Source organism: Equus asinus, chromosome 22, assembly GCF_041296235.1.
Source record: "Equus asinus isolate D_3611 breed Donkey chromosome 22, EquAss-T2T_v2, whole genome shotgun sequence".
In the NCBI taxonomy this organism is placed as follows: domain Eukaryota; kingdom Metazoa; phylum Chordata; class Mammalia; order Perissodactyla; family Equidae; genus Equus; species Equus asinus.
The window spans coordinates 49,012,827-49,030,990 of record NC_091811.1 but is presented as its reverse complement, the minus strand read 5'-3'; positions in this window follow the sequence as shown (position 1 = coordinate 49,030,990).

Here is an 18,164-nt window from a genome sequence, read left to right as displayed (position 1 = left end):
GAAGGTAGAAGGAGATACAGACAGAAATCGGCAGGGTCGGTGAATTGGAAGTCTTAATGAAGTTAAAACACTATTTCAGTGAGTGTTCTTGAGCAAAGAACCAGAAAGATAGTGGGTTGTGATAGCAGAGGAATGTTAGAATTAGTGGTTCCAGGGAAGGTCTGTTTCCAGTGATGACAAGGCACAGGGAAAAAGCGAGTGCTGTCTGAGTTGGAGGTCAGGAGGTCACTGGAGGTCAAGGAATAGGAGGCTGGGATGTTGGGTAGCACACCTTCGTGGGCATGGATGTCCTTTAGGAGGAAGGCACAGTAACCCTCTGGACTGGGATGGGGAAGACTGTCACCCAGGGGCTGTCTAGTCAGCGAGCAAGAGTGCTTAAGGACGTTATGAGGTGAAGGTGATTAGAAAGAAGAAGGAGTTGTAGCTGGATAGGACAAGCGTCAAAGGCAGGAATTTCACAAGAGGGAAGGGAAACAATAATCTTGATGCAGCATAAAAACCATCAGGAGCAACCCATCTTGACTCTGGCAGCACAAAAAGAAACAGCCCCCCCCCCCCCCCCGGAAAAGGCTGCAGGGGAAACAGCCTGGGGGGTTATTTCAGTGACGCCAAGGAGGTGGAGCTAACGTCCAGCAAAGAAGTTGAAGATATAGGGAAGATTGATGGTGACAGTGCAGGAATTCTAGAGGTCACAGGGGTTGGGTTATGAGAGTGAGGGGAGGATGGGGTCTGGTTAACAGACAGGAAATAGAAAGCAGTGTGGGAACGACCAGAGATGCCTGCCTGTGCTTCATGTGCCCCACGTAAACTCGATTAGGAGGTGAGCACCTAGATTTAGTAGAACTTGGCTGTGTCCTTAAAGTAAGACCGATCACTATAGTGGGAGCCTGGCGTCACTTCCCTGGCTATGGTAGCCGCCGTGACCACGCTGTGGTTGGAGAAGACGCACAGTAAGCGTGAGCCTCCAGTCTCTCCGTGGAGGACCAGGGAACCCAGTTTCCTCTTCTCAGGAGTGGGTTGGCATTTTGTGTGCTTTAACAGGTTCCCCGTGTACAAGCTGATAACTAGTGTCCTTACCTTCCTTCCCAAGGGAAGATAAACTTAACTTTTAAGGTATCTCATTTGAATATTGGAAGTTGAGCCATTTAACCTTGTTTATGAACATTTAAAAGTATACATACGCCAATTATTTACTCTGGGTTAGTAGATCAAGGCTGACTGAATATCAAACATTTGCTAGTTGGGTTTTTTGGGAGGCTATAATAGGTCCTGTGGTAACACCAGATAATATGACCGTATGCCTTAATAAAAGATTTCTACTATATTTTAAAAGATACATAACACTATGGAAAGGCTTATGGATATAACTGGACAGGTGTGGTAGCCTTATGTCAGTAAGGATTTGCTGATAGGTAGAAAAGAAATTTAGGCAAAGGAGCATGGATAGCTCAGGGATTTAACTGAAAGCACAGAGGCAGAGCCACCATATGCTGGCAGAACCCTGCAGCTGCCAGGAGGGGGTGCTTTTTTCTTTTTCACATAAAGGTCTCAACAGGCTCATGGAGTCCTCGGGTGGAAAATTTAGTATAGGGTGACAGATCTAGAAAATGCCACTATCACACCAGAGCACTGGTCTAGGGAAGCCATCACTGCCACCTCCTGAGCACTGCAGGCTGAAGAGTGACAGAGCAAGCACAGGCTCAGCCCACACCGCTGGCAGTCCTGTGCTGCTGCCAGAGAGAGCGCCCCGCAAGTCTCGGTGGCTGAAGACACTGGAGATGCTTTTGGCCCTCACTTCAAAGGAGGTGGAGAAAGCAAGTCCCTGACATATTCATCTTTAATAATGAAGAGTGTTGGAGCCACTCACCTAGACTCAAAAGGTGAGGAATTCCCCAAACACAGGAAGGGACACTGGGCAGCTAGCAAGAATGCTTCAGGCTTATTTGTTGTTGTTGTTCCCCGTCTTTGTTGGTTTTTTTTTAACCTTTATTTTAACTTTACCCTGGCATTCTAAAACACAGACAGAAGAGATGGTGCCTAAACGCAATACAAGGCTATGTAAGGAAATCAGCACAAAGTTGAAAAAGGGTTAGCCCACAGATAAGTGAGGACCTTAACTCAGAGGAGAAACCATTTTTCCAACAACTATGCTGTCTTTCAGGCTACCTCATGTGCGCTCCATTCACATGCATCACTGTGCGACATGAAGAGATGTGGAAACTGAGGTGTTAGTTTAAAATGAAAGAACTAGATATGATTAAGTTTAACCCCATTTCCTATTTATTAAAATTTGACCCTGTAATATTATTGCTTTATATATACAAACACAAGGATGGAGACTGCTACGTATATGCATACGTGTAGCAGGACATATGTGTGTGTATCTAGCAGTATAGATATACATATGTAACAGTATAGACATATGTATGTTGCAGTGTAGACATATGGATATAACAGCACAGATACATGGATGTAACAGTATAGATATGTATTATATATAATGTCTGTATGTACCAATCCCCATCCTTCTTATCACTCTCTCTGCACTTTGCTCCTGTTTTCTTACTTTGTTTTGTATTTTGCCTATTTTATTTCCATTTTTTTCCCCCAGGAAGATTGATTCAACTTGATACCATGGCAGCATGTATTTCAACCATCAGCCACATGTACTTGATCCTGATTCACTTTACTTCAATCAATAAATATTTATTATTTGCTATTCTATGCAACATATACAGACATTACCAACAATTCAGCAACATATCTTTTGTCTCGTAGTCGGCCTCCTCACAGCTCATAACAGATCAAGCTGCCCCAGATGGATAACCCATACAAAGCAATGAGGTGAATGGATGGATATGGCCAGATACACACCAAAGGAATCAGTTCTCCATAAAATAGCAGTAATGTACTTTGTCACAACTTCTTTTTTGTTATTATTCTTTAACATCTGAAAACGCCCTGATTTTAGTCCACCACTCAACAGCAAACTCCAAATGTATTTAGAAATTCACTACATAGGGAATAAAACCTGTGGATAAATTAAATAACGCATACTTCGTACAAGAAAAAAATGTCAGAGATGCCTGTCTCATGTTTAATTCTCTTTTCCAATCTTCAGCAAATATATTCGCATAAAATAGTGAATGACAATAAGAAATGTGAACTGAAGATTAAGAAAAAAGTTGCTGAGGCACTTATAATTTACAAGAATTTAATTAAGATGTTATTGTTTAAATATGCTAGATACAACTGGAGGCAATTTATTGGTAACACGCTTTTGAAGCTTAACCAGGGCTATATGTCTGTGTCCTAGGGAGGCAGTGGTTCCGAGCTTGCCAAAGCCCAGGGGAAGAGGGCTCAATGACTCTTAAGAGCAGCGTGTTACAATCTAATTAAGAACCTAATAAAGACACAGATGTATTGATTTTAATCTAAACATTTATCTTGTCACTTCACAGCCCTGAAGACGTGGATTAGCTCTTACTAGTACCATTACTGTGAATTGAAGATACTTCTGCAGAAGGAGGTTGTGGTTGGCGATGCCAAAGACAGCAGTGATCAACAGATTCTGAAAAAGAAAAGGACTTGCTTTTCTAAAGCAAATACGTGACACACATGGCCAGCTTAAAATCGAGTTCTGGGACTTGAATTTGGAGAGATTCAAGCAAGAAGGATGCCCCACTCTGCTCTTGTTTTCATATCCCTGGTCTGACTGTTGCCCTTTCCTCACCACTCCTCTTCCTAAACTCCGTGGTTCCCTTCAAGGCCCCCTCTCAATTCCATCCCCTTTCTGAGCACATGACCTTGCCTCCTACCTTTGAGCGAAAACAGAAGCTTTCAGGGTCGAACTCTTCCAGAGTCCCAACTTTCGTACTGATGTAAATACGTGTGTAATTATTTGCTTAGTGTCCGCGCGTCTCCCTTGATAAACAGAAAGCTCCGTGAAATCAGGGATGGACCCTGTTCACAGTGGCCCCAGCACCCAGCACATGGCCTGCCTGGGGCTCCATAGGTATCTGTTGCATAAATGAATGAACAAATTTCCTTGCCCTCATTTATAAGTTTTGTTTTAAAAACAAAAGTTTCATTTTTAACATAATTTATTATTATGGTCAAAAACCAAAATACTACAGAATTATATTAAAGGAAATGCTAAAGTCGCCCTCCTCAGTAAGTTCCACCAGCTCCCTTCCTCAGCTCCGTCTCTCCAGCCGCAGAAGCTAACTTTTCCCCTGGGCCTCAGATTTCCTCCTCGTGTGGCGATCTCCTCCAGGAAGCACTTCTCCTCCACGTGGACAAGTCAGGGACGGGGGCTCGGCCAGAGGGTACTCAGAGTGGCGCAGAGTTGCAACAGCTGAGGGTGAGGAATAGTGTAGCCAAGGAGAACAGTGGCCGGGAGCCAGAAAAGCTAAATCAGTCATCAGATCTTAAGAGGGAGTGCAGGCTAAAGAAAATAAGAGGCAAAGGGAAATGTCAGGAGAATGTAGTAGGAGGTCAAGAATGTAAATGCGAGGTAGGACCAAGTGAGAGGGTCAGGGGCCACATAGACGAATGGAGAAGGGATACCGAGAATGTCTTTTTATTAATTTGGGGGGATCTTGCTAAGGGGTGCACAGTAGGTTACTGAGGGCTGGGCTGGCACCCTGACAGCTCTTCAGAACTTCACCTCTATTAATGATCCTCTCTGTCCAGTACACTGGACATCTGCCTTTCCCCTAATTCTCTTTCTCAGACTATAAATAGGCCAAGCCTCTTTCCCCTAAAAACAAAACTACAAACAACAAACTTTCTCTCAATCCTGTCTCTCACTTTCAACCTCCCCCACTCAATCTCTCCTCTGCCAATTCTAAACAAATTTCTTGAAAGAATACTGTAAGCTCGCTGTGTGTTCCTTGCCTCCACTCGCTGCCCTGCTTAATTGATTCTGCCTTCTGCCCCAACACTTTCCTGACAATAGTCTCTGCCAGTGCTCATTGACCTTCATGTGGCTATATTAGCTCTAGATAACACATTTTCGTTTCAATCTGAATTGACTCTTTGGAGATCTGACGCTGTTGGCCACTACCTCCTCCTTGGCCCCTCTGATGTACCCTCCCCTCTTCTGGTGCTACTCCACCATCTCTGGCTTATCCTTTCATTTCCTTTGTGAGACCCTATCTCTCCACTCAAGTTTATCTATAGCTGCCTATGGACATCAGGTCACGTTGTGTGGTAGGCAACTGATTGTACGTATTTCCATTCCTGAGCAGTTAAGAGTCAACCTGCTTAGACACCACACCCTGAAACAAGACTGCCCTGGATTGTTCTCCAGGACTGCTCCCCGCTTACTTTCAATCTTCTATTCCCACATCAGCTCCCTGCTTCCTTTTTCTTACAAGAAAGCTTTCTCATCAGTCATGTATCATATTATGATGTTATGATTCACTGGGCACTTGCTACTTGTTCAGACTCCAGTGACTTCTTCACTTTCACTGATTCATTCATTCATTGAGTTGTTTCTTTAGTCTGCAGATACTAACTATGGTGCAGGTACTGTAGATATATAATTTCTAGTTATTACAACTAACTTAGAAGATAGCATATTGTTATTTTACAGATGATGAGACAGCCTGAGAGTTGTCCATCTTGGCTAAACCTCTAAGAAGACTTAAGAGGCAGACCAGGGATTTAACTCACAGCTCTTTCCATTTCACTAAAATACCTGAAAAATTAGTGAGCATCTTATGCCAGGATCTTTCCCCTCTTTTATCTCATTATGCCAGTGAGAGTATTAGCCTGCGACATGATGTTGTTTTTGAAACACAGGAGGGAGAGATTCATAGCAAATAAAGACCCAGAATTCCCTCACTTTGTTATCAGCACTATCACAACTCGTTTCCACATGATCCAGACAAGGCTACCTAAAAATCATGTAGCTCAAGATTGACTCATTTATTCACATTCTCATAGAGCTCATGATATATTAGTCTAGGGGGCAACGAGGTGGGGAGACAGATTTTAATCAATTAAATGAACAAGAGAATATATTATTCTACCTGAGAAAAGTCCCAGGAAGGAAAAAGAGTAGAGTTAAATATGAGCTAATAACAAAGAAACTTGACCCAGATTGGGAGGTCAGAGAGGCTTCCCTACAGAAGTGACATGTGAGAGGAGGTCTGAGTGATGAATGGAAGGTAACTCCATAAATGAGTCAGGAGGAGCACCGGGATGAGGGAACACTGAAAGCAAAGCGTCTGAGAGGAGGAGCATCACGCTTTCAGAACCCAGAAAGCTGGGGCATAGAGCGAAGGAGTCTGAAGAGGCCAAGAGAGGTAGCCTGGCCAGACCATGCAGACCTCGCATCATTCTTTTCATCCTACTAATCACAGTCTAACAGGAGGAGGTCTTATCATCAGATCTGTACACTGGGAAGTTCACTCTGGCGACAGCGCAGAGAACCTGCTGGAGGTGCCCAGGAAAGATGCATAGTCATTTAAAAGGAAGACATTTTCTGAAGAAATTTATGAACTTCTTAAAATAAAATTTCTCTTAACCAAATTTTAAAATATGAACATCAATAAGGAGGTTAAAATAAAAACTCTGCACCTATCTGACCCCAAATGAAACTGTAATGTTTTACTTATTGAAAAAAAAAATGCCAGAGCATGAAAGATATTGGCATCTGTTTAAATCTAAGAGTGGATACATGGGTGTTTGTTTTATGTCTTGGTACTTTTTGTATGAATGAAATATTTCATATTAAAAACAATAGCAACAACAAAAAATTCCAGGAAATAAAGCCTAAGCCAATAAAAACTCAGGTCAGAAAATTAAATACAAGAAGCAGCTGAAGGAAAATTAAAGGATCACAGACATTGCCAAGGAGCCCGTTGGCCCCAGTGGGAAAGGTTTTAGATCCAACACAATAAAATGTACCCCGAAAGATTCTGCTGGCACTTTTGTAGGAATTTCCAATATTATAGACACCATAGCAAATAAAATCTTGGCTCTATTTATATTTCAAGATAATGAGAAGCAAGAAGTTGGCCGACATTATTTGCTTTGGCTGCACATAAAAGTCATTAGTCTGGTTTAATGAATGGATATTACTCTTGTGGGACTATACAAACAGAAATATTTTTCAAAGTTTGGAAGCAAACTATGTCTGAAATAAGAGTAGTGATCCTCAAGTGATCTCTAGCCAGAAATGGCTTTGGTAGTACAACAGAATAATGAAACCGCTGTCTCCTACCCCACTACCACCTACTACTACAACCAGCATCATCTCTTCCTATCTCCTGCCCCCAAAAGAGGGTAACGGATGATTTTAGAAGGGTGCTTTCTCTAAGAACTAACCCAGGCCCTTATATTAAGGGATCTATGACCCATTTTCTCATAGTACCTAACAGAATACAAATTCCATTGTTTTCAGAAACTGTCCTTGAGAGATACGGAGACAATCAGAAAAAGAAAGGGGTATAGCTGTAACTCACAATGGTGGTATTTCAGAAGGAATTGGGCATGGAGTGCTATACCTCGCCCAGATTTTTCTACAGTGGTGAGGGGGTCCCAAGCTCACCTTGGACCATCCCGTTGGACTCAGCCTTGTGATGCTACTCTAATAGAAAATAACTTAGCCTTAGGAAAATGGTTAGTGATGACTGGGTCTATGGGCTGCCTGGTGGGCAAAAGAAAGGTCCCTAGGGTAAGGCCAACCCCTGAAGGGACAGTCACAATGTGAAGTTTTGAAGAAGGAAGCCCTCCTACAGGCCTTATGGGCTTGAAGTAGAAGTCCTATTATTCATGGGGTGATGGCTATGAAAGATTTAATTTCTTGAGGTCGCTTTTATTTAGTCCAAGAAAATCATATTTAGATATAGTTGTTTTTCCCTTGCATGCTGCAATTCCTTTTTATTTTCACCAAACTTTCAGCAAAATCTGATTAACCCACATAATTTTGTGTAGTGACATTGTAGAGGGGCAAAAGGTTAGGCCGAAAATAGAAGTAGTCACTCACCTCTTGTAATGGGTTGAATAGTGTCCTCCAGTAATTCATGTTCCCCTGAAACCTCACACTGTGATCTTATTTGGAATAAGTCTTTGTCGATATCATTAAGGTAAAGATCTCTAGATGAGATTATCCTGGAGTAGGGTGTGCTCTAAATCCAATGACTAGCGTCCTTTATAAGAGACAGAAAAGGGGAAGACACAGAGACAAGAGGAAAAGGCCATGTGAAGCCTGAGGCAGAGGTTAGAGAGACCCATACGACCAGAAACATCAAGGATTGCCAGCAGCCACCAGAAGCTAAGAGAGAAGCATGGAATGGATTCCATGCCTCCGGAAGGAAGCAATCCTTCTGATACCTCGATCTCAGACTTCCCGCCTCCCAAACTGTGAGAGAATAAATTTCTGTTGTTTTAAGCCATCCAGTTTGTGTTTATTTGTTTTTTTTTTTTTTAAGATTTTATTATTTCCTTTTTCTCCCCAAAGCCCCCCGGTACATAGTTGTATATTCTTCGTTGTGGGTTCTTCTAGTTGTGGCATGTGGGACGCTGCCTCAGCGTGGTCTGATGAGCAGTGCCATGTCCGCGCCCAGGATTCGAACCGACGAAACACTGGGCCGCCTGCAGCGGAGTGCGCAAACCCAACCACTCGGCCACGGGACCAGCCCCAGTTTGTGTTTATTTGTTACAGCAGCGCTAACAAGCTAATGCGCCTCCACAAAGGCCCTTGTGAAGGTGGCAGTGTTTCTTTGAGAGTGGCTGGAATCCTTGAGTCTGGGGCTGTGAAGCACAGCAGAGCAAGGAGCGGCCCATGGCCAAGAGCAGTGGAGCAGAGTGGAACACGAAACTTGAAGGATCAGTGCTCAAGCAGACCGTTAGAAATGGACATAAAGCAAGTCCACTCTGCTTTTCCAACCATGCTGGAAAGAGGTACTCCAAGGGAAGACGGACAAACTGATGCTCAGGTTTCGTGAGAATCTGCCTTCAGATCACAAGAGCATTCGTGATCTCCTCTTCTCTTTTCTTCTAACGACCTTCTGACTTCTATGCTTGGCAGGGCTGTACAGCTCACCTACGCCCACATGCATCTTGTTCTGAAGCTTATAAACAATTTGGGATAATGCAAGCTTAAATTCCAATTAATGTCGGGTAAAATTTCCTGTGTATTGTTAGAGAATGAGCTATCAAGTGAAGAGCTATTTTTTTCACTTAAAAAAAGGACAGCTGTATTAGGTATAATTCACATACCATACAATTCACTTCATTTAAAGGGGTCAATGTAATCATTTTTGGTATACTCACACACATGTGCAACAATAACCACAATCAATTTTTTTCAGTTTTATTGACAAATAATTGACACATCACTGTATAAGTTTAAGGCTTACAACATGATGGTTTGATTTACATATATCGTGAAATAATTAGCAAAACATGGTCAGCTAACATCCATCTTCTCATACAGATACAATAAAAAGAAAAGAAAGAAGAAAAGAAAAAAATTTTCTTCTTGTGACGAGAACTCTTAGGATTTACTCTCTCAATAACTTTCCTATCTGTCACACAGCAGTATTAACTATAGCCATCATGTTGTTCAGTACGTCCTTAGTACTTATTCATCTTATAACTGGAATTCTGTGCCTTTTGACCACCTTCCTCCAATTCCCCCTCCCCCCTACCCTTTGCCTCTGGTAATCACAAGTCTGATCTCTTTTTCTACAAGCTTTGTTTTTGGTTTCCACATATAAGTGAGATAGTACGGTATTTGTCTTTCTCTATGTGACTTATTTCACTTAGCATAATGCCTTCAAGGTCCAACATGTTGTCCAAAATGGTAGTATTTTCTCATTTTTTGTGGCTGAATAATATTCCATTTTACACACACACACATATATATATATATGTATGTATGTATATATGACAACTTCTTTATCCACTCATCCATCGATTGACACTTAGGTTGTTTCCACGTCTTGGCTACTGCGAATAATACTGCAAAGAACATGGGGGTACAGATATCTTTTCGAGTTAGTGTTTTTGTTTCCCAGAAGCAGAATTGCTGGATCATATGGTAGTTCTATTTTTAATCTTTTGAAGAATCTCCATACTGTTTTCCATAATGGCTGCACCAATTTATAATCCCACCACTAGTGCACAAATGTTCCCTTTTCTCCACATTTTCACCAGCATTTATTATCTCTTGTCTTTTTGATGATAACCATTTTAACAGGTGTGAGGTGATATCTCATTGTGGTTTTAATTTGCACACAATCAATTTTAGAACATTTTCATCACTCCCAAAAGAAACTCCATACCTATTAGCAGTCACTCACCATTTTCCTCCACATCTTCAGTCCCTACACCTATCCACAGCCCTAGGCAACCACCAACCTCTTTTTCTCTATATAGGTTTGCCTACTTTGGACATTTCATATAAATAGAAACATATGGTATGTGTGGTTTTGGTGGTTGACTTCTTTCACTTAGCATAATGTTTTCAGTGTTCATCTGTGTTGTAGCACGTATCAATATTTCTTTTTTTTTTGACAACTAATATTCCAATAAATGAAAACACCACATTTTATTTATCCATTCATCAGTTGATGAACATTTGCCTTATTTCCATTTTATGAATAATGAATTTATTATGGCCATTATAAATAATGCTGCTATAAACATTAGTGTACAAGTTTCGGGTGGATGTAGGTTTTCATAGGAGTGTGATTACTATATCATATGGGAATTCTTGGTTTAACTTTTTGAGTAACTGCCAGATTGTTTTCCAAAGCAAAAACGTTTTTATTTATTTCTCTTGAAATGTCTTTATTTCACCTTCACTTTTGAAAAATAGTTTTAGTGAATATAAAACTTCTGTTTGACCTTTTTATCCTTTGAGCACTTTGAATACCTCATCCCACTGCCTTCTGGCCTCCATTGTTTCTGATGGGAAGTAGGCTGTCAATCTTATTAGTTTTCCCTTGTACATAAAAAATAATTTCTTTCTCGCTGCTTTCAAAAGTTTCTCTTTGTCTTTTGCTTTCAGAATTTTTACTATAATGCGTCTTGGGATGGATCTGTTTGTGTTTCTCTCACTTGGAGTTTGTTGAGCTTCTTAGATGTGTAGATTAATGTTTTTCATCAAATAGGTAAGTGTTCAGTCATTATTTCTTTAAGCACTTTTTTTCCTTCTCCTTTCTCTCCCTCCTCTTCCTCTGGTACTCCCATTATACATATGTTGGTGTGCTTAGTAGTATCTTACATTTCTCTGAGGCTCTGTTCATTTCTTCATTCTTTTTTCTCTCTGTTCTTCATACTGCATAATCCCTGTTGATCTATCTTCAAGTTCACTAATTCCTTCTTATGCCAGTGAGAATAAACTGATGAGCTCCTCTTCATTTCAGTTCTTCTATCTTTTGTCATCAGAATTTCCATTTGGTTCTTTTAAATACTTTTAATCTCTTCATTAACATTCTCTATTTCATGAGACATTGTCATCATAATTTTCTTTTTTTCTTTAAACACAACTTCCTTTAGTTCTTTGAATACATTTATTGCTGCATTGGAGTCTTTGTCTGTGAAATCCAACATCTGGACCCTGTCGTAGGCAGTTTCTGCTGCCTGCTTTTTTTCATGTGTATGGGTCACGCTTTCCTTCATCTTTTATGTCTCATAATTTTTTTTTGTTAAAAACTGGATATTTGAGGTAAAATATAATAGTAAGTCTGGGTATCGTACTCCCCTTCCCCTTGGGTTTATTTTCTTTATTGTTCACTTGTTCATTTGTTTAGTGACTTTGCTGGAAAATTTTAAATGAAGTACATTTCCTATGCCACATAAAGTCTCTGTCATTCCTTAGAGGGCAAAGTCACATGCATGCACACATTGACCCTGGGAGTATGGTAGTTTTAACAGGGTTCTCTTTGTCTGTCTCTTTCCCAGATTTATCTATCAAGTTGTCTGCCTCTGCTGGTATCACATCCAGATGTTAAGCTCCACTAATTGCTGGCTGGTTGCTCTTTTGTTTTGACAATGCCCTGGAGCACACACTGTTCCACAGTATGATCCAATTAAATTTAGGCTCCTTTGCAAGGGTAGTCTTTCAAGAGAGTCTTTGAGGTTTGTTCTGACTGCAGAAGGGATCTTCTCAGTGGTCTCTTTCTCTGGTTCCCTTGGTAGACTAGCTGGCCTACAGTTTAGCTTGTTACCCTCATAAAGATATCAGACTCCTCTTAATTGCTTACCACCAAAACCTCCATTGTTTTTAAGAATGTTTGGGTTTGAACTTCCCCAAAGTCTGTTTCAAATAAAATCAGTTCCTCTGGGAAGAGCTCTGAGCTGTTCTTATGGACTGCCTCTCTCCCTAAGCAAAATTTCTGAGTCCCTGCTCTGGAGCTGTGGGTGGGGATAACTGTCTACTTCTCTCGGAGTGACCCCTGATTTATGAGCAGAGTGCTGGGTGAGAGTGATAGCCTCTGGTCTCTGCTTGCCTCTCCTGGTGTGGAACTCTCTCTGAGTGAGCTAGTATGAAGGCAATCAGTCCCCACTATTCTCGCTGCCACACTTGGTGTGAATATCCATCTTATAAATGGAGGCTGGATGGAGCAGGGAACTCCTGATCTCTTGGTTGCATGCACCAGGAATTTGGCACCTGCAACTGAGAGAAAGGAGTAACGAGAAACACTAGCAGCCTTCCCTCTTAGTGAGAAATTGCACCCCTTAACTATGATCTGAGGAAAGAAGGAGCTCCATTTTCTTAGCCACATCCCCCAGAGTGGAGCTTCCATTCCACTGAGCTGGGTAGTGAGAACAGATCATGGCTCGAGACCCACAGACTCTTGCTATTCTTACTTAGATTTAGTAGATTTTCTTGAGTAAATGTTTCTTCGCTTGCTGTATGCTTTTGGGACAATTTCCAGAGACTTTAATTTTTTTTTTAAATAATTTTAACTAGTATGGTTGTTTCTCTGAAGGGCAGATCTAGCAGAGCACCTCAAGCTGCCATTCTAGACATAAGTCCTAGCACTATTTTTAAACCTTTTATTTAATAGAAATCTTCCTAAAACATGCTATACACTTAATTGTACTAAAGATGATTTTTCTTATTCCTGTTAATTCATGCTCATTGTGATAGATTCAATATGGTCTCAAAGTTTCGACACTTTTGTCATTAAGAGAACAAGGGTCAAGCTCTATGACTGCTTGATCAATAAAATATGGTGCCGGTGACACTATACCTTTTTCTAGGCTCTAACTTAAGAGATTAGCCGTTTCCAATTCCTGCTTCCTGGGACATTCATTCTTGGAAGTCAGTCACCACAACTATGAGGAAACTCATGCAGTTCCATGTGAGAGGCCCATGTGGAGAAGAACTGAAGCTCTCAGACCACAGCCCCAGATGAATTACCAGTTGACATTCATCACCAACTTGCCAGCCATGTGAGTGAGCTCTCTTGGAAGAGAATTCTCACAGTTGATGCTCTTTAGAGCAGAAATGAGTCATTTCTGCTGAGCAAATTCATGAGCAAAATAAATTACTGTTTTAATTTTAAAAGATTAAGTTTTAGGATAGTTTATTATGCAGCCATAAATAACTAGAACACCCAATAAAATCATTCACTAAACTTGTTATTACATAGTTTGCCCTCATACGCACTTCCTCAGCTCTTTCCCTATGACTTTACTTGCGCATTTGAACAAGAGCTACCCAGAGCTCAAAAGATATTAGAAAATAAAGATTACATTTGGCATTACAATGATCTCCATAGCATCCACTCCATCACTTCATCATTGATAACAACCAAGTAGTTTGGGTGGGATTAACCTAACTCCAAGATGCAGAGAAGAGATTCTGATTGGTAATCAGTCAGGGCACCCTAATTCCTTTAGCTAGCTTGATTGACTCAAAAATAGGGAAATTACTTATTATTTTCTAATCAGAGAAAATTCCAGGACTTTGGTTTTGATAACCAATAGAGAGCTGTTCTCTCTCTCTCTCTTTCTCCCTCTCTCTCTCTTGATCTCGCTTGCATGTGGATGTCAAAGGATGTAGCCCTGAGTGAGAGTTGTTGGCAGTCACCCAGGGACCTTTAAGAAGAAGCCAGCCTTAGTATAAAGCTGATACTGCAGGAGACAACATGGAGACACAGAAAGAAAACCATGATATTGCTAAGCTGCTGAATCACACCATCCCTGAAGTCTACCCTACCTCTAGATTTTCCAGTTATGGGAGCTAATAAGAGCCTTTATTTTTTAAGCCAATTTGAGTTGTATTTTCTGTTACTTGTACATAAAAGCATCTTCACCGATACAATGGCTAATGATGAAAGGCAAAAAGCATAGTCAAAAAGACATAGGATTTGTATTTTGGTTTCTTGTTTGACCATTGTTTCTGATTGTCTGCCAAGGACCAAGCACTTTTACTTACATGCTCTGGCTACTTACCACCGGTGTGACCTTAGGCAAGTCTTACTTCTTTGTACCTAAGTTCCTTCATCTGTAAGGAAGAGATGGTGGGATTGGAAGGAATGGACTAAATTATTTTTAAGATCTCTTCCTGCTCTGATGTTTAGACTTTATTTTTTAAATTTTAAATAAATTATTAAATTTAATAATAAATTATTTAAAATATTTTAAAGTTTAAAAAACGAATAATATCATCCCTCTAGCATTGTTAGTTAATTCCATCATTATTCATTAAGTGAAATTAACTGGATATATACAAGCAATGTACTGAACAATGTACAAGCGATGTACTAAAAGGATAAATAAGATATGGTCCTTGATCTTAAGGACTCCATAGTTATTAGGGAGATAGATATATAAGCAATTAACTGTAATGAGTGTAATGAGTGATATTAATGACATAGGTAACAAAGCACAGTTGTGACTCAGATAGGAGAGTGGATCGGGAAAGGCTTCAAAGAGAAAAATACACTTGAGCTAGGTCATGCAGATGGAAAGTTTAGAGATAGATGGTAGGAAAGAGAGCAAACTGTTTATATATTTTCTATATTTCTCTCAATAGATAGATAGATAGAAAGACAGATGGATATAGATATATTATTCTATAGAACTCTGGTCTGGATTCTTCATCCGCTTTCATTTATCAGCAAGAATGTGCTACCTTTGGTCCCCATCTTTCATGACTCTTTGAGACTCAGGTGTTATAAACTGAATGTTTGTGTTTCCCTAAATTCATGTGTCGAAATCCTAATCCCCAATGTGATGGCATTAGGAAGTGGGGGCTTTTTGGAGGTCACTAGGTCATGAGGGTGGAGCCCTCATGAATGGGATTAGTATCCTTATCAAAGAAACCCCAGAGAGCTCTCTAGTCCTCTTTCTGCTGTGTGAGATCACAGTGAGGAGTTGCCAGTCTGCAACCCAAAAGAGGGTACTTACTAGAACCCAACCATGCTGGCAATCTGATCTCAGACATCCAGCCTCAGAACTGTGAGAAATAAATTTCTCTTGTTAATGAGCCACCCAGCCTCTGGCGCTTTGTTGTAGATGCCCACACTGACTAAGACATCAGGTTAGGAAGCCCCTCCTTACGACCTCCTGCCCTCAGATGAAGTTGAGTGTCAGGTTCTGGGTACGTATCTTAATCTTAGCACGCCTTTCTGCCCGCACTACCACCTTGAAAACTCACTTGTGTCTGTCACCCCCATTAGATTATAAGCTCCCTCCTCATGTTTATATTGTGTCATGGCATAGAGAAGATGGATGTTCAAGAAATAGTCATTGAATGAATGAAAAACATCAACTTTTCACTTTGCAAAAAAGGGAAGTAAGGGGCCAGCCCTGTGGCTGAGTGGTTAAGTTCGCCTGCTCCGCTGCGGCGGATCAGGGTTTCCCAGGTTCGGATCCTGGGCGTGGGCATGGCACCGCTCATCAGGCCATGCTGAGACGCCGTGCCACATGCCACAACTAGAAGGACCCACAACTAAAATTTTCAACTTTGTAGTGGGGGCATTTGGGGAGAAAAAGCCAAAAAAAAAGGAAGTAAAAGGGAACTCCGTCACCGAGTTCCTCAGATTCTTCCTTTTCTTGCAGGTATATTAGCATCATCGATAATATCTCCATGAAAGAAGTTAGGCCAGAGTTTGAGATGGCCACTTGGAAATTCTATGTTTGCACCTTTGAGGCCTCTTTCACCACAAGGGCCAGGCACTTAGCTAAAGGTGTTATTGATAGAGCAAATCTCCAAATTTCTTTTTAGTGGCTACCTGAGGGGGATGGGGAGGTGCGGGAAATACTGCAAACCATGGGATTCTTGTGTATGTTCTTTGTCAGGAGAGCCCAGAAAGCTCTGTCTCTTAAATGTAAGCGCAGGGCTGTATACACATCACTCTTTTTTGGTAGCCATGAACCTTGTCTTTTTGTCAACTCTGGGGCACAGCTGTGCCGGCAGGTTTAGTGTGAGACGATGGGCTCCTGGGCATGGAGAACAGTGAACATTCCTGGAGATGGCAGCACTAGCGTCTGTCCCTGGTCGTCACAGAGAGCCAGAATCTGAGGTCTCAGGGGGTGAGAGGCCACGGAGACTCCTAAGGCACCCAGCCTGAGGCCAGGGAAGCAGCACCAGCTCCTCCTATCTTCCCTGCTCTGTCCTACCCCTCCCAGCATGGCCCGCCCTCCGATCTCCCAACCCCCCAAGCCGGCCTTTAACATTCTGACCCAGAGGAAGGAAGGGCAACTTTCTATGGAGCACCAGGGTCTGGGGGCCTCTGCTTCCTAAAGTGAAGGCCTGCTGATGCCTTTCTCTCCAGCCCTCTCTTAACATAAATAGAGCGCAGCCCACACAAGGGTCCCAATTATTTTGTCAGACTGAAGTCACTAGTTACTGTACTTATTTGTGAGCTGGTAATATGCAGTAATGGGAAGCCACCTCCCCTGTGACTTTAAAAAGAACTTTAATATCAGATCTTTGTGTTTCCCAAAGCAATAAAAAGAGATGATTCGCCAGAAGAGCAAAATTTAGTTAACTAAATATTAGCATTCTAATCACTTCAAATATATTTGCCTCTTTTCCTGTCCTATACAGAGAGAAAACTATATTTGCCTAAAAGCAATGTTTGCCTCATAGACCATAGGAATGAGAGGCCATACTCCTTAGTAGCTGTCCTAAAATCTGATAGAAAACATGATTCTCCTCTCCAGTGCTAAGCACAGCCCAGGATGGGTTCAGCAGTTGAGAAAGTCACACTTGGGGCTCAGTTGCTGCCAATCTAGGAGGTGCCAAGCCCCAGCTCCTTTCCCCCGCCGCTGCCCTCAACTCATTTCCTGCCGGTAACATACAGGGAAGGCTTTTATGGCTGGAGGGCTGGAGGCTGAGCCAGGAGGAGGGCGAGGATGCAGGGGCCAGGGTGCCTCCTGCTTCCTGCCCAGGGCCCAAGGAACAGAGAAGTTCCTCTCCCCACCACTGTCCCAGCCCATCCAGGCCCTGCTGGACACTTGGGCATCTGGAGACCACACTGTGGGTGTGGGCCAGTATGTCCCTCTCCGGGCTTTTCCAAGTGTCCCTTTGGACAGCTGGGGTGGAGTAGGTGCCAGAGCAGGGGAGGAGGAATAGGATGGTGACTGTGGCTGACTGCAGTGGCGGGTCTGTGGGCATGTGTGGGATGTCCCGTTCGGGCATACTTGGAAATAACTGGGACACTTTGAAAGAGAGGAACCAGAGATCCTCATGTTACTTTGATGGGAGATTATGTATATATACATGCACACATAATATAATATACATATTGTGTATATATGTATATAATATATAGTAATAGAAATAACTTATATATGTTATATAAATAATATAAATATTGTATCATTTTATATTATATATGATATTATATTTTGTATCATATCATATAGTATTATATTATCCTCTATTAAGTTTAGACTTATATGGGGTAGAACTTTCTATCTTAGAATAGATAGGCAATAAATATTCGCAAGTGAAAAAACATACATTTTTAGGTGGGTAAAACTCTATACAATGCCTTCATACATTAAACATGCAGAAAGGGACAATGACTGAATTTATTCGTTTGCTTAATTTCACATTTAAAAAATTTGCTATTTATTCCAATTCACATAACACAAATTGCTGATAACGTATTATTTTCTTAAAAAACACCTCCAGATTGGGATTGTTTTCCCTAAAGTCTATTGGTCTACTTCTCTTA